The sequence below is a fragment of the Anomalospiza imberbis genome, chromosome 15, assembly GCF_031753505.1.
Source record: "Anomalospiza imberbis isolate Cuckoo-Finch-1a 21T00152 chromosome 15, ASM3175350v1, whole genome shotgun sequence".
NCBI classification, from domain to species: domain Eukaryota; kingdom Metazoa; phylum Chordata; class Aves; order Passeriformes; family Viduidae; genus Anomalospiza; species Anomalospiza imberbis.
Window position 1 is genome coordinate 1,082,331 of NC_089695.1, and position 23,061 is coordinate 1,105,391.

The window sequence follows — 23,061 nt, forward strand, 5'->3', positions numbered from 1 at the left end:
CTTCAAAGCAACAAAGCAAAGGGCAAGGTCCAACAGCTGGGTCTAAGCAATCCCAAATACGTACAGGGAACATCTCCTGTGACACCGGGTGTCTGATCAGGTTTTCCCACTTGGCTCACTCCATGCATCACCATTTCCTTCGTTTTACTGACTGAAGGTAAGTTCTGCATGTGAGACCCCACCTGCAGAGCTGCCCCAGCCCTGGGGCCCAGCACAGGAAGGACCTGGAGCTGCTGGAGCCAGGCCAGAGGAGGCTCCAGGATGATCAAAGGATTAGAACACCTTCCCTTGTAAAGACAGGCTGAGAAAGCTGGGGCTGTTCAGCCTAGAGAAGAGAAGGTTGTGTGGAGACCTCGCAGCAGCTTCCAGAGTCTGAAGGGGCTGCAGGGAAGCCAGAGAGGGACTCTGCATCAGGAACTGGAGTGACAGAACAAGGGAGAATGGGTTAAAACTTAAGGGGAATTTATATTAGATGACTGGAAGAAATTCCTCCTTGTGAGAGTGGAGAGGCCCTGGCACAGGGTGCCCAGAGAGGCTGTGGCTGCCCCTGGATCCCTGGAAGTGTCCAAGACCAGGTTGGATGGGGCTTGGAACAACCTGGGACAGTGGAATGTGTCCCTGCCCATGTCAGGGGGTGGAATGAGATGATCTTCAAGGTGCTTTTCAATGCAAACCATTCCATAACTCGAACACAATTCACCATTTCCATCAGCACCCCCAGCCAGCAGGACCAGGGCAGGCAGCACAACCCTGATTTACTGCCACACTTAAACCTGTGCCTAACTTTAAGTGCACAAGTAGATCCATTGACTCAGTGGTTTAAGGTTCGACATTTGTAAGTAAGTTGCAGAACAAGGACCTACATTATTCATCGGAAACCCCGGGTAATGCATTCTTAGAAAATAACTACCAAACTCCACAAATCCCTGCTGAAAGGACATCCTAAAGCCCTGCCTGGATAGAGAGATTAGCTGGGATTGCTTTGTAAGCACCGCACATACATACATACATACATACAGATATATGTATTTCTCTACCAGGCACTGCAATTCAGACTTGCCACGATCCCAGCTCTGCCTGTCTGGGAGGAGATGGGAGAGGGGCCACAGCAGCCAGCAAAGCAGCACAGCCCAGACCAGCTCTCCCCACAAGGCAGCCAGAGAGGGGGCGACACAATTAAGAAAACTAATTGAAGTGTAAACATAGGTGCTTATAGCACAGACTGCCAGGCAGCACCGGCCGTAACCGCAGCCGCAGCCGCAGCTCAGCTCTCTCATTGCAATAGCAAGATGATATAACGCCATGTCGAGTTAAGACACGAGCATAAAATGCTGCAAGCAGAGCATTTAATGTCCTTTATTCTGCTCCAGAGACCCCCCCAGGAGTAGCAGAGCCAGCCCTGGGGTGCAGAGCCAGGTACCTGGGCAGGCAAGAAGAGCCACCCCTGCTACAGCCCAGCAGAGTAAAGGCTGGCACCCTGGCCACAAAGCAGGGCTGGTGAGGCACAAAGCCAGAAGCCCAGCTTAAATCCCTGAAATCCCTTATCCTCCCAGGATGATGGGGAGGTCCCCAATGAGGCTGCTCCCACCTGCTCAGCATCCCCTGCCTCAGCAGCAGCAGCCTTGGGCACAGCTGTGCCACCTCAGGACATGCATTAAACCCCCCTCTTGCCCCAGGATGGGGAACATATTCCCTCCAGGATGGATTTTGGGTGTCTGGGAGGGAAAGCAGTTCTGCCATGGCAGGATGCACCCCATTTGTGAGGAACAGAGCAGGGCACCCACGTTTGCAAGGACATGCAGGAAGCACCCAAGGTTCTCCAGACTGGCAGGAGCCACCCAAGGTTTTCCAGCTGTGAGGAGCAGCCCGGCATGGGCAGGGCCAGCACCGTGCACGCCTCACTGCCGGTGGCCGGGAGCTGCCTGGGAAAATGAGCTGAAACAACACGGGTTTGAGCCATTTCATAAAATGTAATCGAGAACTATATCCCTGTTGTACAATTCCAGCTGATAGTTGGAAAAATAAAAACCCCAGAACTCTGTCGAAAGGATCTCATTCTGCATTCAGCCTGATGAGCAGTGGGAGAAATCCCTGCCATAGCCACGCATGTTCCGTGGCATCCCGTGGGATGTGCCGTGCACTGTGCACCTTTCCCGTGCACTGTGCCATGTCTGTGCACGTGGGTGGCCCAGAGGTGCACGGATGGGGTGTCTGTGCCTGTCCCTGTGCCTGTCCCTGCCAAAAAACGGGAGCAGCAGGTGGAAGAGGGCCACAAGTGGGATGAATCCATCTTCCTCACCGTGCTGCTGCTGGTGAGATTCCATCAGTGGGAAGCAGGGAAAGCCAAATGTTATGGATCCCTCAACCACTGTTATTTGTCCCCTTGTGCATCGCTGGTATTTTGCATTAAAATATATGTTGTTAAATTTATGCCTTAATATATATATAGATGTATAATATGGCTGAGTTACAGTTGCTGTGGGAACTATAACTTTCTCTTTTCCAAGGGGCTGTTATATGTCTTATTATGCTGTATCATCTGGAGGGTGGCTGGGAACAAGATTGCTGCTGTTAATCCTTCAGCACGGAGGGTGATTAGAGGCAGCCGAGCCGAGCCGTGCGCGGGCTGTGCCTGCAGGTGGGCAGCGCCACACGCCTGCTGACTCCACTCCTCTGGGCCAGGGGACCTGGGCAACAGCACGGTGTAAGGAGGTGTAAATCAGCTCTGTGAGCTGCTTTCCTGCTCCCCCGGAGCTCTGCTGGGCTCTGAGCTGGGGACAAGTGCAGTTGGGCTTGGACTGGGACCAGCCACGTTGCTGCCACCTCTCCAAGGTGACAAACAGCGTCAAGGTTCTTTCTACACAGCGGGAGCTTGGGCAGGGTTTGGGTGGGGCCCATCCCTGCCAGGCTGAGACATCATTCTCCACCTGGGAGCTGGGAGCCAGGAGAAAGGCAGATCCACACCCCTCCTGCTGCTGCCCGACCTCCATCCCAAAGTTGGCGTCGGTGGGATGTATCCAAGCCCTGCTCCCAGCAGGGACAGGGAGGGAAATGTCCACGGACGGCAGGGAAGACACCCGAAGGCCCTGCTGCCTGCCCTCCCAATGCCTCAGTTTCCCCACCTGCAGAGGGAGTGGCTGAGCTCCCTTGGGTGGCTGCAGGGAGGTGGGGGCTGTATTTGGCACTCCTTGGTAAAGCACATCCCAAGCCCTGTCCTGGGACTCCCAGTGCTCAGGGCATGCAGAGAGCTAGGTCCCAGTCCCCAGCACTCCTCCCATCCTCGGCACACGTCCATCCACCTCAGGGGGCTGTGTTTGCAGGAGCCCTGGCTGTGCCCAGCAGAACATGGCTCTGCACTTCACCTGCTGCTCCTCAGGTGAGTTTCTCCTGCCCCTGAGTCCTGTTTGGTGTGATGTCACTCCCAGCCTGTTGTCCACGCTCACAGCTCCATCTCTGCCTAGTCCTGCCCCACATCACCCACCATCTCCCCTGGCAGATTTTTCCCTGACACTGGTTGGGTTTGGGATTTGCACCGCCTGGTCTGATGCCCCTTGCCTCTGCCCCTTGCCTGCATTTCTTCTGCCTGATCCATCAGTTCTTCTCTCCCCCTGCCCTCCCCCCATGTTATTTGTTGTAATTTGGCTTTCTGGCGTTCTGCTTGGTTTTATTATTCTTGGCATTGCATCTTTGGGGATTTCACTCACATCATCTCAGCCCAAATTTGTGTTGACATCATTATGATTCTCCTCTTCCTGCTGCCCATTCTTCCTGCGGAGCCAGCGCTGTCCCGATGCTCCCTGACAGGGTTTGGGGACAGCGCTCCTCGCCCTCATTCCAGGCTTTGCCTCCCGTGGCGTGCGGCTCCTCTCGAGCACAGCTTGGCCTCGGGCGGGCTCAGCAGAGCCTGGCTCAGTGTTCCAGGGCGGAGATGGGAAACATTCCCGAGCCTGTGACAGGAGCAGCTGGGGCTGCCAGGAACAGGGAGCTGCCCCTGGCCTTGCCCCGACAGATTCAGCACCTCCTTTCTGCCCCGTTTTCTGCCCACAGGAATTCTGCTTCAGCACCGAGGAGGAGAAGGAGCAGGATCCCACCTGCAGAGCTGCCCCGGCCCTGGGCCCAGCACAGGGAGGAGCTGGAGCTGCTGGAGCCAGCCCAGAGGAGGCTCCAGGATGAGCAGAGGATGGAGCAGCTCTGCTGGGAGGAAAGGCTGGCACAGCTGGGATTGTTCACCTGGAGAGGAGGAGCTTTGGGCTGAGCTCAGGGTGGCCTTGCAGGGCCTGAAAGAGCCAACAAGAAAGATGGAGAGAAACTGTTTACAGAAGCATTATTTCCTGCTGGTATCTTCCTCCCATTCTGGTTTGTCACATCCCCGCATGTCTGTGCCCAGACAATTTGTGCTGTGTTTAACTGGGGTGTTTTCCCAGGGCTGGATGTTAGTGTTGGCAAGGAAGGAGCCAGGGAGCTCCTCAGGCTGCCCAAGCACGAGCAGCAGAAGGAAAAACACCCTGCCTGTGGGGGACACTTCAACCAGCTTCTCTTTAAAGAGGTGTCACACGGGAATTTGGATCTGTCCTTGTGATGACAGAAACTGTTCCTGTCCATGGCGGTGAACTTCAGAGTTATCAGTCATAGAACCATAGATTCACAGCATGGCCTGGGTGGAAGAGATCTCAAAGCCCATGCAGTGCCATCCCCTGCCATGGGCAGGGACATTTTCCACTGTCCCAGGCTGCTCCAAATCTGTCCAGCTTGGCTTTGGATACTTCCAGGAATGGGGCAGCCACAGCTTCTCTGGGTGCCAGTTCCTGGACTCTCTCCAGCAGCTCCAGCTCCTCCCTGTGCTGGGCCCAGGGCTGGGGCAGCTCTGCAGGTGGGGGCTCACCTGAGCACAGGGGCAGAATCCCCCCAGCCCTGCTGCCCACACTGGGCTCAGCCCAGGGCTGGGGTTTCAGGGCTGGGGCAGGTCCTGCTCCCCCCCCAGCACCCCCAGGTCCTTCTCCCAGGGCTGCTCCAGCTGCTCACCCCAGCCTGGACTGACCCCAGGGTTGTCCCTAATCCCTCCTGCCAAGCACACCCTGCCAGCCTGAGCCCCCTGCGAGCACGAGCCAGGGATGGAGCCTCATCCCCAGATCCAGCACTTGTGAGCTTGGCTGGAGACACCAGATTTTACCCTCAGGAAAAAAATGGAGATGGAGGATGCATGGAGGGAGCCAAGAGGGAAAACACAATGAGACACCCGGTGGCACAGGAGGAGCTCCAGCATGGCGTGTCTGAGAGAACAGCACGTCCCTGTCGCACCCATGTGCTGCAGCCAGCACTGGGGAGCACAGGGATCTGGGCACGGCACCTAACGGGGAACTGCGAGCCCCTACTTCCTCCAGCACAGCCCACATCCACTCTTAGACTCTCTGGGAAATGCTGGCTGAAAGGAGACTGGCACGGAATTTCCATTTGCAGTCACAGGGGTTTGGAGAAATCAATGTCTTTAGAGTCCTTTGGAAACCTCAGTCTGGTGGCTTTAAATATTTACTGTACTCCTGCACAGCAGATGCCAAAATTGCAGTGTTCATTCTCCCAGGCAGCCCGTTGGTGCAGGCACTGTGAGGCTCCAAACCAGCTTGTGCAGGTGCTGATGAAAAACAGTCTTTAATATGATTGTGATTTGCAGTTGAAAATCTCTGAAGTGCTTTTGAATTTGGGGGAAAAAAAAAATCAGGACTAATTTTTGTGCCTGCAGAGCGTTAGAGTCCTTCGCGGTGGCACAAGGGCGGCCCACACCTCACCAGCTGTGCCCACCACCTCCTGCTGCACGGAGCAGCAACAGGAGTGCCCACCTGGCATCACCCCCTGGTGCTTCTCTGGCTCTGGATGACTCAGCTGGGGGCCCTGGGAGGCAGAGGTGACACTTGTCTGTGTGTGGGTAATGGCAGTGCCCCTCAGAGGCTTTAACATGGCCAGAGGGAGCATTAGGAGTCGCTGGGATCCATCATTTTTTCTCATAACATGACAGCAGGTGACATCTATTTTTCCACTTTTGAAGGTACCTCTGATGTCCCCGCCTGCTTCAGGGAGAGTCCTTATTCAAACCCTAAAAATTCAACATGAGAGCACCGGAAAACCCTGCCAGGGCTCGGGGCGGCAAACCCAGCTGGGCATGGCTCGGACGGACAAATCTCACCTGGTGCTGGGGGCTGGCTTTTGGCTCTGCGGGGAGCAGGGCCTTGCTGCAGGTGTTCCTCAGGCGTGGTCAGAGCCAGCCCACTGCAGGACACTGCTGTGGGACACGGGGACACAGCTGTGGGACACGGGGACACTGCTGTGGGACACGGGGACACTGCTGTGGGACACGGGGACACGGTTAGAGGACACAGGGACACTGCTGCGGGACACGGGGACACTGCTGTGGGACACGGGGACACTGCTGTGGGACACGGGGACACGGTTAGAGGACACAGGGACACGGTTAGAGGACACAGGGACACTGCTGTGGGACACAGGGACACTGCTGTGGGACATGAGGACACTGCTGTGGGACACGGGGACACTGCTGTGGGACACGGGGACACGGTTAGAGGACACAGGGACACTGCTGCGGGACACGGGGACACTGCTGTGGGACACGGGGACACTGCTGTGGGACACAGGGACACGGTTAGAGGACACAGGGACACTGCTGTGGGACACAGGGACACTGCTGTGGGACATGAGGACACTGCTGTGGGACACGGGGACACTGCTGCAGGACATGAGGACAGTGCTGTGGGACACAGGACAATGCTGTGGGACATGGGGACACGGTTAGAGGACACAGGGACACTGCTGTGGGACACAGGGACACTGCTGCAGGACACAGGGACACTGCTGCGGGACACGGGGACACTGCTGTAGGACACAGGGACACTGCTGCAGGACACGGGGACACTGCAGAGGTTCCTCGCAGGGTGGGTGGGTTTTGCGCGCTCTGGCCTGGAGCCAAAGGTTCGTTTGGCCAGGCCAGCAGGGCCTCAGCTGCTGTCTGAGCAAACAGCCTGGGAATGTCCCCCGAGGGGACAGGGCTGGGAATGTCCCCCGAGGGGACAGGCTGGCATGTCCTGTGGTTTTCAGGGAAATGTTTATTCCTGGCCTTCCTAAAGCGGCTGCGGTGCTGCTGCGCAGCTCCTCGGCATCGTCGGGAACAGCCAGCAGCTCCACCCCACAGGCAGCTCTCCAAAGCATGTCCTGTGCCCCAGACCACGGGGTCCCACCCCGTACTGCAGCCCCCAGAGGCACCAGCATGGGCACACGCAGTGGGGCCATGGGCCAGTGACTGCTTCGTAGCCCTGCAGTCACTCACACCTTTGTTCACGGGAGGGCACAAAAGCAGCATCCCTGGCCAGCCCCAGCACAGCTGGGGCTTTTGGTGGCAGTGTCGGAGTCCAGATGTTCAATGCTCAGCAGCCAGCTCCCCCCAGAAATGAGGCTCCCAGGTACCAGCAGGCTGAAGCCTACAGAAATGCCAGGTCTCACCCAGCAGCCCTAAACCCCAGCAGGGTCACCTGGCCAGGATTTCCCACTTCAACTCATGGACTAATAACATTCTGCTTTTTTTCCTCCAGTGCCAACTGAGACCCACAAAGGTTCATTGTTGCTCTCCAGGGTATAATTTACAGGAGATGCATATGGGAAATACCAGAACCAAGAAACCACTGAATCACAGAGTGGTCTGGGTTGGAAGGGATATAAAGATCATCTCATTCTACCCCCTGCCATGGGCAATGGCACCTTCCATGAGCCCAGGTTGCCCCAAGCCCTGTCCAGCCTTGGAGACTTCCAGGGATGGGGCAGCCACAGCTTCTCTGGGCAATAAATCCGCAGCAAACCCACCGTGGATTCTGCTGTTCATATCTCCAACAGGTTTGCAAGCTGGAAAAGAAGGAAGAACCAGAAGATAACATAAAGAGCTGGAGTGTAACACAGTGCCTGGTGAATCCAGCGGGATGGGGGCTCAGTGACACAAACACAGGACTGTGCAAGGCTCTGACAGCTCCTACAGTCACTGGGATGCCCAAAAGCACCAGCTGGGCAACTCACTGACTGCTTCAAAGCCATCTTACTGATCAAAAGGGAAAAGGAAGATTAAAAACCCCTGAGCAGTAAAACCCCAGCCTCGCTCAGCCTGGCTCTTCCAGCAGCACTGAAGGAAGGGAGATGCTGTAGACCCCGAGCTCTGCTGGAGCCCTGCCCATCCCCAAACCAGCTCCCCACCACTTCCCAGCTCGCCCCCCAGCAGCAGCAATCCCAGTCACAATGGCAGAACTCCAGGCAATGGGCAGAGTAAGAACCAGATTGGCACGGGAGGTGGAGACGCCAGGGATGGGTTCAAGCCGTTCCTGCTTCCAGAGAGCTCCTGTGCCTTGGCTGTGCCCTGACTGCAGGGAAGGGCACTTGGTGCTCCTGCACATCCATGGGCATTCTCCTGGCTCATGCAGGGATTTGGGAGGGCAGCACAGACCCAGAGACCTGCACCATGAGCCTCTGCAGTGTGGGGACAGGACGTGGGGCTGTGCCCCTGCAGGCCCAGCAAAGACAGAGCTTTTGTAGGGAGGATCTGAGTGAGCCCTGCTCTTCAGCCAGGGCCCTTGGGTCCAGAGAACCAGGGAAAAAAAAATAACAGCCTTATAAAAGACTAATTAGGGACAATCCTAGCTCCTCTATAGCCAATAAGTTCTGTTATTAACTATTATCAAGGCTAAATTTTGCCCAATGAGATTTCCTGTTAAAAAACAGCTTAATTAAAGTGGGTAGAAAGCCCTTGTACTCCCACACCAGCACCCCAGGCAAGCAAGTTCCAAACATGCTGCCTTACAGACCTGACACAGGGATCAAGGGGAGATAAAAGGGACAGGGAGAGCCCAGGGACTCAGCTTGAGCTGGAGCAGGGAGATGGTTCCTTCCCACAGAGCTCAGCATCCTCCCCAGCCCAACATCCCAGCCCGTTCCTTTACAAACATCCCCTGCTCCTCCAGATCCTGTCGTCGCTCTCCTCCAGTCCATCACCAGCTGCCCTCCCCCAGCAGCCCCCTATTTCTTTCTCTGATGTCTTCTCCTGCAGATATTTTAAGCCCCTGTGGTACCCAGCTCTTTGCAGCCGGATGGAAGCAGGAGGCTTCTCTCTCATCTGTCAGGGTAGATGCAAACCAGAGCCAGCAGGGTACAGGCCAGACAAACTGGGAGAGAGCTTTACATAACTGGAAAGAAAGAGCCAAATTCATCCTGGCCCTGCCACAGACTGGAGGGTTGGGATGTGCCAGGAGCTCTGCCTGTGCTGTGGTGCCCTGGCTGGCAGCAGTCTGGGGGCTTGGGCTGGGCTGCAGAGTTTCCTCCAGACCAGAGGAAACCGTGTTTCACCTCCATCCTGGGAAAGCAGGAGCTCCCAAGGCTGCTATTGCCACAGGAGGTTGCTGCAAAGCTCCAGCTGGGTTGTTTGAACTCATATTTGGAGGATAGATTCTGTGTTAATCAAATGTGTGAGGCATTTCCCATTTCAATGTCTGAAAGAGAAGCTGGCCAAGGGACCAATGTGACTTGGGTAACGTGGTCTGGGTGTTACAGAGCCCAGGCTGTGGGCTCTGTGCTCCGTCCATGTGCCAAGCACCCACTGAGGGCAGAGCCTGGATCAAGTGCTGAGCTATCCATGGGTGTAGAAACAGCAATTCTTCAAACTTTGCTCCAAAGGAGAGAAGGAAGGGAGCTCTAATTTGCAAGAGGACAAAATCCACTGTACAACATGGAGGAATCTCATACAAAGACACAGAAATAACTAATCCAGCTCCAATTTCACAGAACCCAGGCATTTTTCTTGTCGCTTCCACAGAAGAGTCTTCACTGCAAATTTTCTGGGTGCCATGCAGTTGGGCTGCTCGGACTTACACTGCACAATGCAATAAATAAAGGTGGCTTGAATCAGGGGCTGAGCTGCTTAGTGCAGGAAGGGCAGCCAGGTGTCCTGGAAGAGGTGTGAGAGCCAGGCTTTGGGGGATCCAATGGTTTGTTTGGGATGACCATCCCACAGGACAGGAGTTTGGCTGGTTCCTGCACTGGCTGCTCCTGTGAGGAAGAGCAGGGACGTGGTGAGAGCAAGGACTTCTTGTAGCAGTGATGGCTCTTTCCAGGAAATATCCAGAAAACACCATTTCCTAGGCTGGGTTGGGAGCTCAGAGAGACTTGAAAATACAAATTAATTGCTGGAAAGGAATGTGAAAATGACAGCTCTTTTTCTGCCTGGTGTTACACTTCACCGCTCTTCTCTCTCCTTTCATTAATTCCTGTGACTTCATACATTTGAGGAAAGCTCCCATTAGTCACAGTTGCTTTCCCACTCATCCTTGGTGCCTTTCAGCAATAAGTCCAGGCTAACCGGTGCCCATGTAAAATAGATTTCATGATGACAAGAATTTCCCTGAGTCTAACTACGATCTGAGCATCGTTATATCCAAGTAGTGTTACCTCTCTCTGAGAGTCACGGCCAGAATGCAGAACCTAATGATTTGGGACAGATACTTAATATCAAATAAATCCTTGCTCCAACCCCAGCTTTTCCAGCTGCAGGGAAGAGCACCAGGCCAGGAAGGAACCCTGTCTTGTCAGCAGGATGATCCCTTCCAATTAGCTGGAGATGATCTGGCAGGGGATATCTGTGCACTGAGGAACTGAAGTCGCCCCCAAAGGAGCATCAGCTTCTCTGCCACCCCTTGTGAGCCCCAGACTGCCCCAGCCGCGGGCAGGAGGCAGCTCTTGGCACAGCGAGCCCGGCAGCTTCCCCATCATTTCAAAGGTCAGGGGTTCCCCACCTGCATCCTGTGCAGACACGTTTAATTCCAAAGCCTGCACGAGGGTTTGAAGTCTCCTTTTCCCCTCTCCCAGGCGTGAAAAGCTCATTGTAAAAGCGAATACGAAAGCATGGGCAGCTCAGCATCAGGAAACGAGGTGGGGAAAGCACCACGAACATCTGAGGAGCCAGCTCCCATCAAAGCCTGCCCCGCACGCTCTGCTTCGCTCGCCCTTGCTCTGAGCGCCGCGATTTCCCCCCAGCTCCGGGGCAGCCGGACAGCCGAGTGACCCTGCGGCAGTGCCGGGGGCAGAGCCGGGGGGACAGAGCCATGGGACAGAGCCATGGGACAGAGCCATGGGACAGTGCCATGGGACAGTGCCATGGGACAGAGCCATGGGACAGTGCCATGGGGTCAGAGCCATGGGACAGTGCCATGTGGACAGTGCCATGGGACAGTGCCATGGGGGCAAAGCCATGGGACAGAGCCATGGGGGCAGAGCCATGGGACAGAGCCATGGGGACAGTGCCACGGGACAGAGCCATGGGACAATGCCATGGGACAGTGCAATGGGACAGTGCCATGGGACAGTGCCATGGGACAGAGCCATGGGACAGTGCAATGGGACAGTGCCATGGGACAGTGCCATGGGGACAGTGCCATGGGACAGAGCCATGGGACAGTGCCATGGGACAGAGCCATGGGACAGTGCCATGGGGGCAAAGCCATGGGACAGAGCCATGGGACAGAGCCATGGGACAATGCCATGGGACAGTGCCATGGGACAGAGCCATGGGACAGTGCCAGGGGGACAGTGCTCGGAGCCTCCTCAGCTGCCTGCCCTGCAGCAGGGCCAGCTGCCCGAGGCTGGCACTGTTGGCACACAGGAGGATGCGCTGGCTCCCGGCGTGGCACAGGCTGTCCCCCCGCTCGTCCCGCTGGCACCCAGTGCTGCGCTGGCGTCACGCCCCGCTGGGCTCGGTGCCACCCCGGCCGATGGGCAGCGTGGCAGCGCTGCAGGAGCGGCGGGCGCATCGCCTTGCGGGGTGTTAGGGCAGGGTCTCTGTTCAGGAATGCTAAACCAGCAGCTCCTGCAGGGTCCTGACCCCTCTGGAGAAGGAGCTGAGCCGCTGGGTGCAGGACAGGGTGAGCACTGTCAGTGCCTCTATTGCCACCATCTCCCCAGTGCCGGCCCTCTGCTACAGAAATCACTGCCCCACGTCTTGTAGCTCCTTCCCAAGAGCTCAGCCCTCCTCTGGAAGCAGCCACAGGCACTCCCAAGGCTTTCACAACCAGGGAACGTGAGCACCCTTCCGTGCTCCAGCTGAGTTTGCTGCAGACGGCTGCAGCTCCCCCCGATGCTGTGCAGGACATGCCTTGGCTGCTGCCAGTGCTGCAGCTGCTGCATCTGAGGGCTGACCCCAAAATAACAACAGGGACACGCTGTGAAATTCCGAGATGAAACAACAATAAAAACGGGCTTTATTGCTATCACTAAAAGCACGAACAGCAGCACTTTGTTCAAGCTGAGCTCTAAAAGCAGGGTTTGAAAGCCTGCCCAGGGGGATACGTGCCAGCAGTACATGGCACCACAGCTTCCCCAGGCTCCTTCACAAATACTGCACCCAGCATCTCGGGGACTGCCTGATGCTTTGTGTCCTTCTGCGTGCTCTGTGTCATTCTTGATTTGTGCAATAAAAACCAATTGGTTTCGAGTCCCTTTGTGCCAATGTAGGCTTATTGGATTCCAGCAAAAAGGGGTAAACAAATACTGAGATTTCACAAGCAAACAAAACCTGCACCGAAGCTCTGAGGTGCTGCTTGCACCCTCTCCCTGCCCGTGTTCTGTGCCCATTTGACCACGTTGTTTGGTGAGTGGCAAGTGAAGATCTGCTGACAAGTCACAGCAGAATCCCACTGGCAGGGAAGGGTGGCACAGAGGCTTAGCTGAGCATTGGCACTTCATCTGGAATCTGTTCTATGTGTCCCAGAGTTGTGCTGTCCTTGCCAGAGCTCTGCCAGTCCATGTGCCCACATCCTGGCTGCCTCCTTGCCAGCTGGTTTTGGCCAGTGCAGAGCTGTCTCCTGGTTTTCTGTGCCATTGCTCCTCCTGACTCCTCCTGAAAACACCAGTGCTAATCTTCATCCTGAGGGTTTTTCTGGAAAAAGGTGCTTTCCCTTCCCCAGGGAGCCACGGCCAGATGGCACAATACACAAATTATTTGTACCTGCTTTTTGTTTCCTGGACCACACGCCCAGCTGTGTCTGTGTCACATCCCTTCTTCAGGTGCTTTCCATGTTTCTGAAGGAAAAGCCATGAGCACCTGACACCATGTCCACGACTCCCTCCAAGTACAAACAAATCAAATGAGGTTTGAATCCAAACTTCCCTGGTTCATTCAGTGCCTGCATGGATGGTTTTCGGTTTCCCAGGCTGGTTTTGAGGTCTTGTGGTGCACCAGGGACTGCTGGGCAGATGTTCAGCAGCTCTGAGGGGAGCTCTGTAGGAGAAGGAAAGGGCTGGGGGCAGAGCTGGGTGGATCCTCTCCAGTTTCTCTTACCTTAAGGATAGGTAAGGTTTTATAAAGACCTGTCCCTAACACTCTTTGGAACTGTGAATTCCATCCCACTTCCCTGGGCCTCTTCTGGGAGAACAGAACAAGCTCCCCAGTGCTGGGCTGAGTTAAGAGAAGAGCTGGGGGGATGGGTGAGGAGAGCAAGCCCAGCACAGTGATGCTCTGGGCAATCCCAGATCCAGCCCCCATGAGAAGAACAAGAGGCATTTGTCACTGCTACCAAAGCTCTGAGCAGTGCAGGGAATGAGGCAGGGTATGAAATGTGCCCCGGTTTCCATTTTTGCTGGGAAGACAAGCAAGAGGAGTGGCAGCACCATGCAGAGGGAGAAAAGCTGTCCCTGATGACTCTGCACAATTCAGGGCTCAGCCTTGCTCCTGTGCTTCAGCTTTGCTGATGTCTTCAACTCCTAATTTTCATGCACTGTTACCCCAGGGGATGAAGGGGCAGAGGCAGCTCAAAAGGCAGGTCAGCTCTCAAAGGTTACACATGACTGATTAAAGGAAAAATCTTACTTCTTCCTGTCATGGTAGCTTGGAGTTCAACCTGTGCCATGGAGCCTGCCCTGGGCTCATCCCTCAGCCAGGAATTCCTGCAGAGGTAGCAAAGCTCCTGAGAATGAGGAGCTGGAAGGAGGCTTGGCTTCAAGGTGGATGGAGCCAAGAACCTTCTGGAATCACCGTGCTCCCTGCCAGCTGGATCCAAACATCTCTGGACTGGTCCTTTCATGCCTGCAGGAAATAAACACGCTGCCACTCTCAGCACTGAAGACCCAATAGGTCACGACCCTAAAAGAGGATAACCAGGGGATCTCCCCATCCTCCAGGAAGTCAGCAGCACTCGCTGTCATTCCCACTGGAGATGGCCAGGAGGAGCTGGGCGGTCTGACTGCTCCACAGAACATTTCCCAGGATGGCCCATCCCTCTCTCCCTATTTGGCCACCGTGCTGCAAAGCTCCAGGCGCTTTTCCCGGGCTGTGAGCAGCCCCTGGCACACACCCAGCTCCCACTCTCCGTGGATTTTACAGCTGCAGGTTCTGCTTTGCAGCCTCGCAGACGTCGCACGGTGCTGGACTTGTGTCTGCTCTGGAGGCACCACTTGGGGAAGGCTGCTGAGCTCAGCTCTCTTGGATTTATTACGTGGTCAGGCTCATAAAACAGGCTGTAAACTCAGGTGCCTTAATTCAGGCCCTCCATTTGTCAGAAGGTTAAATCCATGCTGAGCTCAGGGTCTGACACCCTGGAACAGCACAGTCAGCCCTGCTGGGGAGCCTGGAGTGGAGGGAGCCCCTCCCACACCTGCAGTGCTGAATGAACTTCCTCAGTCAAAATCCTCCTCATCATCACTCCTGGAAACCCTTTGAGGCTGGCAGGCTGGCACTGAGGCCTTACACAGGAATAATCCTCCAGGATATGGAGTTTCCAAGCAGTGAGAACAGCTGGCTACACTGAGACCTCAGGTGCAACCACAGGGAAGATTCAGCCCTGGGAATAATAGTTTTGCCGTTAAATATCCTCAATTCGAGCTGGTGGCACTGCAGTTTCTGTCACTGTGGTCTGACCCCCTGTGTCTCTGCCAAGCCCCACTCAGAGCTGGCACACATCACGCTGTGCTCCCGACACTCACAGCCTTCAGGGCCCCTCAGAAATCAGGCTTGGGAGCTTTCAGGTCTTGTCTACAATATAGTCTAGTTTAAATGATACTTGATTTAGCTTTAATCATTTTGCCAAAAGTTATTTAAGGAACTTTTGCTGTGCCTGCAGCTTTCTCCAGGGTCAGATGCCTCACACAGCTTGTCTGAGTTGTGATGGCACTCAGATAACTGTTGTTTATCCTGTTGGTTTGGGGTTATCTTATTTCTATTACTCCCAACTCCTCTTAGCTCCAGTTTTGCTTAGCTTTGTGCAATTGCATGTCTTTCCCCTCCATTAAGAAATCCCATAGTACAGAGAGATGTTCAAACAAACCTAAATAATCACAGCACAACAAACATACAGCCCAGCAGGAGAGGGCAGAGTGTCATCCAACAGCAGGCACTGACTAGGAATTTGTTAAAATTAACCCTGAATGAACCCAAAATCGAAGGGGGATTGTTCCCACTGTGCTTCCCAGGAAGCTCCTTTGAGGACCTCGCTGTGATGCCATGAGGAAGGGTGAGAATTAACACAGGGAAAGGGGTGGGGACGTGGCACTGCTATTTCATGACCTTTTTTCCACTCTGTGCCCCCAAAGCAGCAGAGATGTCACTACCAGGAAAGCAGCTTGGTGGGGGACAGTTTGCAGTAGTCTTTGCCCATGCCAGAGTTTAATAATTTTCATTTCTTTATGCCTAAAATTAGGAGGAAAAGTGACCAAACCCCATCAGTTTGGGGAAAGAACACCCACACCCACCCAAGCAGATGGGTCTGTTTTTAGTGTAAAATTAAACTCGCCCTCCTGGCGGGGAGGGAGAGCCCGTTTATAACAGGGGGGGGAGCAGGAGATCCTCTCCAGGCTGTTTTCCAGCAAGAGGGAGTCTCATTCCTGCTGAAGGGAGCGGGATGACGAAGCCATGAGCAACCAGAGAGGGATTTGCTGCCCTCCCGGCACACTCCGTTATCCTGACAGCTGGAATGGCCTCATTTCAAACACGTTTAGCTTTTTGTCCCGAGGAGCACAAATCTCTGTGGCGATGGTGCCATCTGTCCCTCCGAGCAGGGCCCTGGTGATGTCTCTGCTGTCCCTCGCTGTGGTGACTGGGGCAGAGCCCTGTCACCAACGCATGTGGGGACAGCCCTGAACGAGCAAGGAATATTCCCAGATCCCAGATTTTCCCAGGACACAGCGAGAAGGCCCACTGGAAGAGCTGTGCTGGCCTCTCCCAGCAGAGGGAATGTCCTTGGGAATGGGGCACAGCCAGAGGGACTGCGGAGCCTGGCTCTGTGTGCCTGGAAAGTGCTGCCAGTGGGGATGAGCAGGCAGCAGAACGGCAGGGAAAGGGCAAAATGGGAACAGGGAGAAGAGAAAAGGGAAAAAGAAAAGGGAAAAGGAGAAGGGAAAAATAAAAGGGAAAAGGAGAAGGGAAAAATAAAAGGCAAACTAAAAGAAACCAATATTCAATTAAATTCTGTTGAATTAAAGGCCCAGCAAGGCCAGCTGAGCTGATCTGCATGTCTCCCCCAGACCCTACCAAAGCCACGGCTGAGGCATTGTTCCCTGTGGGATGTGGCCCCTTGAGAGCCCCTGCCAGGCAGCGGTGCTCAGCGCCCTCAGCCTGGTTTCCTACGGGCTGGGGGTTTGCAGCCACACCCACAGAGCTGTGCTGCTGCCCAGGGCACAGCAGGCAGGGATGGCTCTGGGAAGTGAGCCTGGAGCACGCAGGGCACGCCAGCCTGGTCCCTGCTGGGTGACACTGCCGTGCTCTAGGGAGCAACACTCAAAAATTGTACCCTAGGAGCCCAAAATTCCTGAAGGAGAGCAAGAAAATCAGATTTCCCTCCTGGCTACAAAGGCTCAGCCACCGATTCCCCTTCCCAAGACTAGCTTGGAAACCCCTAGGGGACAAGAGTGCCTTTGGCAAGAGACTGCCTGAAACATGTGGAGGGCTTTTCTCTAAATTTTCAACATGTTTTTTTAATTCTAAGCAAAACATCTGGAGTCTCCTACCTCATGAACCTTGCTCCGCTGCCTTGATTTTAAGTAAAATATTTCTCCAGGAGAATGAGCTTGGGTTAAAACAACTGAATTATTGAGATGCTCAAGTGTCCTTCAGCTTCTGGATGAGTGGCGCCCACAGTGCCCCAAACGCCTGGCACTGACTGTAGTGGTGAGACAGGAAAATCCACCCCATCTCGTCATCACCACACATCCCCATCCACATCCCCATCCCATCCCCATCCCCATCCCCATCCCCATCCAATCCCATCCCATCCCCATTCCATCCCCATCCCATCCAATCCCATCCCATCCCCATTCCATCCCCATCCCATCCCCATCCCATCCCATCCCATCCCATCCCATCCCCATCCCATCCCATCCCATCCCATCCCATCCCCATCCCATCCCATCCCATCCCATCCCATCCCATCCCATCCCCATCCCATCCCATCCCATCCCATCCCATCCCATCCCCATCCCATCCCATCCCATCCCATCCCATCCCATCCCATCCCATCCCCATCTCCATCCCCATCCCATCCCCATCTCCATCCCCATCCCATCCCATCCCCATCCCCATCCCATCCCATCCCCATCCCATCCCATCCCATCCCATCCCATCCCATCCCATCCCATCCCATCCCATCCCATCCCCATTCCATCCCCATCCCATCCCCATCCCATCCCATCCCATCCCATCCCATCCCATCCCATCCCATCCCATCCCATCCCATCCCCATCCCATCCCCATCCCATCCCATCCCATCCCCATCCCATCCCATCCCCATCCCCATCCCATCCCATCCCCATCCCGTGCCCATGCCCATGCCCATGCCCATGCCCATGCCCATGCCCACACCTCCCGATCCCGGTGCCTTCTCCCGGCCGGGAAGGGCTGAGGGCTGAGGCAGAGCATCCCTCCGGCAGCGACAGTCAGGAGATAAGGCCTCACTTGCAACGTTGCCTTCAGTTGACAGCCACGTGTGACCCAAGACAACAGCTTGCACTAAAGCAGGTGTAATTTGTGAACCGACGGGGCTAACAGGGCTCTAAACGCGGCAGAAGATGGGTAAAGGCAGCTGAGGGCTCCGTGTGCCCGATCCCCCGTCACAGCTGTCCCCAGCAGAGCCCGCCTGGCTCCCGTTACCGCTCTGAATTGACTGTAACTGATCAGTTTAAGACAATCTCTGAATTTCTAACGAGGTGATTAGCTGCAGAAAGGATTTCCTTGCAGAACACTTCATTGCTGTTTTGCTCACTGTCAGGCACCAGAATAAGGACCCACACTTGCATATTAATAGCAGCATTAGGTGCTAGTGCGGCTGCTTTATCAGGGATGTTATCACTCCCCTGAAATAATTGACGTGGAAAAGCCCCATAGTTTTATTTTGCATGAAATAAAACGTTCCAATTCCCCAGGTTTTGTTTTCAAAACCTGAAGTGTTTTTATCATTTCTGGAATGCAGAATAACAACAGAACAATTTTCCTTAGATCAAAAGCTGGCTCTCTCCCAAGTCATTTAACTTCCAAAAGTTTGAATTCCCTTTAAAAAAAAAAATTTAAAATGAAAGCGATTCAGTCTCAGCACTTCTAATGAGAATATCACAATTATACTTAGATTGCCACACGGGATTTCTCCTTACAGCAGCTTGATTCATGGGGGAAATTAACTTGTTTAAAAGTAACAGTTTTTAATAGAAATGTTCTGCTGACTCTTCTTGCATTCAAGCTGGAATATGCTTTGGCACGCCAGGTCCTGAGGCTGGGATGAGCTCCCTGCTCCATGCCTGCATCATTCCAGCAAGTGCATCCTGCCCACAGCCTGTTGCAGCCACACAACTCATACCAAGAAGGCCACTCTAATTGTTAAAAGAAGAAAAATCAAACAGAAAAACTACTTAAAGTCTTGAATACTTCCAAAGTCAGCACTTGAAGAAATATGAAATGCAATGAATTAATGAGAAAGAGAGAATGAATCATTAAAATTGCATCACCACGGCGTGTTCCTGATCGCATCTCCTGTAATGTTCTCACAGTCTGAACAATTGATTAAGAAAAACACCGCTGCACACTAAAAATTGGAAATGGTTAAGAAGAAACAGGATTAGCAAAGTCTTACAGGAAAGGTCAATTATTTCTCCCAATTTATCGCTAACCTGACATCTGTAAACAAATCACTGGGGGAACTCCCCAAAGACTACACTGTGTCCAACAAGACATCCTAATTAATGAGGATGCTCCATGCAAACACAAACACAGGGAGAGAGATAAAATCTAAACCCAGCCCTTAAAAGATGCAGTGGAAATGTTTGCCCCAGAGGTTGTGGGAGACCAAAAAAGGGGGAGAAGGTTCAGGAGAGTCAGAATTTGCCATGGGGTAAGGGCGAATAATCTTTGCGGTTATCAGAGCTAAGATGGCAAAATGAATTAAATTAGTTTAGAAAGGGCTTAGTGAGACTGGCTTAAAAATGAGAGAGAATTGGCTTAAAAATGATCGAGGGCTGTGATCATCCCTCATGCTCCACGGTGGCAGAGGCTGAGCCAGGATTTTCCATGCCCAGCCTGGCTTTAGATGCACTGGAACCAGCCAGAGCCTCGCTGACCTTCGGTGTCCCTGAAGGCCAAGCCATGGAGCTTGGAGAGCTCTCCAAGGAGGTCTCTGATCCCATCGTAGTTCCAGCCAAGCTCCCAGACCCAAAGGTCGGGTTCTTCTCCTCCCTGGCTGCCAGTTTCTAGCCGTGCACTTTGGTGGCATCCCTTGCACTGGCCAAATCCACCGGCGGTCAGGCACAGTGCCTCCCCCAGGGCCCTCGGCGAGCAAAGCTGGATGGAGGCAGCTCACATTAAAGATTCCTCTTCATCAGCATCCCAGTGTTTAAATATGTATAGAGGCATCTGAGATCCAATTTATTTCTTTTGTGTTCTTTTGTGTTGTAAATTCTTTTCTCTTTGGCTTTTTTTTTTTTTTTTTTTTTGAGCTGCTTATAATTAAGACCTTCAGACAGAGCTCAGCAGCTCAGCAGGGCTGGAAAGCAGCCATACTCCTGTTTTATCCCACCCGTTGAAGTGCATTCCCCTCTCTCAGTCAACCAAAAGGTTCTTCTTTATTCAGCCCGGTAATGACTTGATTTCCTTCTTTCTTAATGAACACAGTGACACTGCATTGAGTCACTCATGTACAACTTGGTGTTTTTTCCCTCCCTTTGGAGAGCTTTCAAAATATTTATAAATTTTAAAAGGAGCAGAGAAAGAAAGAAAATAAAGTTGCATTGTGTTTATCTGGCTGATGCTGCCCTTTCTCTTTCTCATCTGCAGAAACTGCAATTGATCCCATTGTCTGGGCTGCCATGGGGCTGCCAGAGGGGTGGCAGTGTCCCCTGTCCCCTCTGCTCATCCCTCCTGCCAAGCAGCACTTCCAGGGACAGGCAGGGCTGCGTGAGGTGCAGGTAAGGATTGTCCAACCCAGGTAAGGACTGCCAGAGCCAGGTAAGGACTCTTAGACCCAGGTAAGGACTGTTAGACCCAGGTAAGGACTGTTAGACCCAGGTAGGGACTGCCAGACCCAGGTAAGGACTGCCAGAGCCAGGTAAGGACTGCCAGACCCAGGTAAGGACTGCCAGACCCAGGTGAGGACTGCCAGACCCAGGTAAGGACTCTTAGACCCAGGTAAGGACTGTTAGACCCAGGTAAGGACTGCCAGACCCAGGTAAGGACTGTTAGACCCAGGTAAGGACTGTTAGACCCAGGTAGGGACTGTCAGAACCAGGTAGGGACTGTCAGACCCAGGTAAGGACTGCCAGAGACAGGTAAGGACTCTTAGACCCAGGCAAGGACTGTTAGACCCAGGTAAGGACTGCCAGACCCAGGTAAGGACTGTTAGACCCAGGTAAGGACTGCCAGACCCAGGTAAGGACTGTTAGACCCAGGTAAGGACTGCCAGACCCAGGTAAGGACTGCCAGACCCAGGTAGGGACTGTCAGACCCAGGCAAGGACTGTTAGACCCAGGTAAGGACTGCCAGACCCAGGTAAGGACTGTTAGACCCAGGTAAGGACTGCAAAACCCAGGTGAGGACTGTTAGACCCAGGTAAGGACTGCCAGACCCAGGTGAGGACTGTTAGACCCAGGTAAGGACTGTTAGACCCAGTGCCTGTCAAGAGGAGACTCCACAGGAAGCATTTGGAGGAGAAGGAATTCCCTGCAGGTTCAGAGCAGATTTAGCAGGGACTGCTGCAGGGTTCTGGGAGGGAGAAGCCACAATTCAGTGGCTGATTGTGCTCCGTGGGTGTGGATGGACTGGATGGACCTTCAGGTCTGATCCAGCTCTTCCCTCATGCCATGGGGGACTCAGCACCTGGAGCAAACCTGAACCCTCAACCCCCAGCTGGAAAGCCCAGAGCTCAGGTGTCCAGAGGGCTGTGGCACTGGGGCTGGGTGACCTCACATCAATGGGGCCCCAGCACGGTGCCAGCCTGGGCTCCGCTCACACCCAAGACAAGCAGCTCCCATTCCCTGTGCCCCACACTGGGAGGGAAGGGGCAGCCCGACACAGTCCATGGCTCCCAGCAAACCAGGCCACTCCACAGGGCAGCATCCTCCCCCCTGGGGCCGGTGGGTGTTCCAGGGCTCTTGGCTCTCACCCAGCAGGGGCTTCCAGCTCCCCCCGTGCCAACCCCTGCGAAATCTGCCAGCAGAGGCATCGCTGCCTCCCACGGCCCTGCAGCGAGGAGTGACTCCCTCCAGATGGCTGTAAAGGTTAACAAGGAATTTATTCGGAGTTACATACAAATCAGATTGTCTTTTTTCTTTTTTTTTTCCAAGAGGGAACAAAACCAACCACAATTTCAAGCCCACACAGGCAGTGCAGCCTTCCAAGGTGGTTCAGTTGCCATAGACGACCGCAGGCAGCCGCGCTGTCACGCCGAGCCCGTGGGGACCGCTGTGAGTCAGGGGCTGGGGGTGAGCCACGCTTCCGTCCCCCCGCTGGCACCCGCGCCAGCCCCATCCTCATCCCCTCCTGGGATGAGCCCGGTGCCCTGGTGCCCTCCCACGGCATTTTGGGACAGTGGTGTGTGGCCCCGTGTGGCCAAGGCTAGTGGAGATGGGTGGCCCGGGTGGCATCTGGTGGGGGGGCTCCTCCCCAGGGTGCTGAAAAGCAGTGGAGCTGGAGATTCAGGGCAGAATCTGAAATGTGATGGTGGCTTCACCATCCATCATGGACACTCAGCTTGCAGCTGCTCTGTCCCCACTGCTCTACTCCATCTTCTTCCAGTTCCCACAGGAAATCATCGTCCCACCTACAAAACCTTGCCATGGCCAGTCAGGGGGCTTCTTGGGGGTGGCCTCACCACCTCACTGGCCAACAGCTTGTCCATCACTTCTGGGGGACCAGAACCACCAAACTCATTGGGTTTAGTCTGCAAATCATCCGCACACCTCTGGGCTGAGTGGAAAGAGATTTTTTTGTTGCCCTTCAAGACTCACTGGCAGAGCCCAGGGTCTGTGGTGCTGCAGAGGACCCGGGTGGAAACTGCTGTGGATTTGGGAAAAAAGGAAATGTTTGTGTGTGAGAGCTCCAGAGCACCACACGTGCTATGAGAACCACCTGTATCCATAATGCCAGGACACGACTGCAGCAAGGACGCTGGGCAGCCCCAGGGATGAGCTTGCAGGAGACCTGGGTGTGGATGAACAGCTCACCAGCAAGGACCAGCAGCTGCAGCAGTGCCAGATCTCTCTGGGGAATGGTGCTACAGCAGCTCTTGGGAGCTCTCCTGACAGTGACAGACCATCTGCATTCCAGGCAGAGACATCCCGGGTCCCCCAGGGCTAGGACATCAATTGTAGATGTGGATTGAGTTGTTTTACCAGCCTGCTAAACTTACCCAACATCTTTAATAAAATAACTTTTTGAAAGTTTCAGGTAGAATTGATGTCAGATATGAAAAGGTCACTGTGGATATTATCAGCTACAAAGGAAATATTACACTCGAATGAGACCAACACTGTCATAAATCACAGCAGACCCCCTCTGCTCCACTC